Source organism: Gordionus sp. m RMFG-2023, chromosome 2, assembly GCF_954871325.1.
Source record: "Gordionus sp. m RMFG-2023 chromosome 2, tfGorSpeb1-WG-v2, whole genome shotgun sequence".
Taxonomy (NCBI): Eukaryota; Metazoa; Nematomorpha; class Gordioida; order Chordodea; family Parachordodidae; genus Gordionus; species Gordionus sp. m RMFG-2023.
The window spans coordinates 29078335-29079394 of NC_088776.1; the positions used below are offsets into that span (position 1 = coordinate 29078335).

General features: G+C 21.3%; 1 long non-coding RNA gene across 1 annotated transcript; it reads right to left on the bottom strand.

The window, feature by feature from the left end:
- Positions 1-240: 240 nt before the first annotated feature.
- Positions 241-846, bottom strand: LOC135925043 (uncharacterized). The gene is made up of 4 exons (XR_010571503.1): positions 762-846; positions 701-722; positions 339-599; positions 241-291 (listed from the first exon to the last, which is right to left on the bottom strand). It is a non-coding gene; the product is annotated as an uncharacterized LOC135925043 (long non-coding RNA).
- Positions 847-1060: the final 214 nt, after the last annotated feature.

The following is a 1060-nucleotide window of genomic DNA, read 5'->3' on the forward strand; positions in this document are numbered from 1 at the left end:
TAATTCAATTAAAGATGAAAAGATTTAAATTTAAAAATTCCTAGAAATTAACATTACCTTATTTTACTACATTATATTAACTTAATAAGTTTTTTTAATACTTTGGTTTTAAATTATTATTATTAACTTATTAAACATATTGTTAAATTGAACTTTATAAAGTATATATAGATATAAAAATAGTGTGATAAACAGTTAAAAAACATTAAATAATAATATATATAATTTATTTTCTCTATACCCTGACTACTTTAATATTAATATTATTCTGGTAAAATTTTAAATCAGTTTCTAGTAATTCACAAATTTATAGTTACAATAATAAATAAAAATATTACTTTTTGGAAGTAAGATGTTATTGTCTTTTTTTGCAACTGGGTTTCAACTCCATTTGTGATATTATATGGAATATCACAATTTAAAGATACCCAATTATTATTATCTCTTTTGATGGCTACCTTTGTAAATTTCATATCAGCTGGCTTGACATGAGGATGTTTATGTTTATAATGTTCATGTATCTTGTCACTTCTTATTTTAGAAGTTTTGCAATTTTTAATATTGCACTTAACTTTAAATATGGTTTTGTTACTTGGCATCTAGAAAGAAATAATTATTATAATATAATTTTTTACATATTATGTTTTTTATTATTCTTTGCTTGCTGATATATGTTTTTATGCATGACTCAAAAAATTACCTAAAATTTATCCTGCTAAAATCTATAAATTTATTAAAAAACATAATATAAATATATTAACCTCTAAGAAAAGTACCAAATAGGAAATGTGTAAATATTAACTTGATAAAATGCTAAATGAAAATCGTTGACAAAGAAAATTTATATTATTTATTAATTGACAAATATCTTTACTTTAATTGACATTTTTCAGAAAATCAAACGATAACCATCATAATCGTATCAATTAATGGATTAAAAAAAGATTATAATTCAAATCAAAAATTACCCACCAAAAATCAATACCTACCCCCAAAAAAATAATGCCTACCCCCAAAAAATTAATATCAACCCCTTAAAATCGATACCTACCCCCAAAAA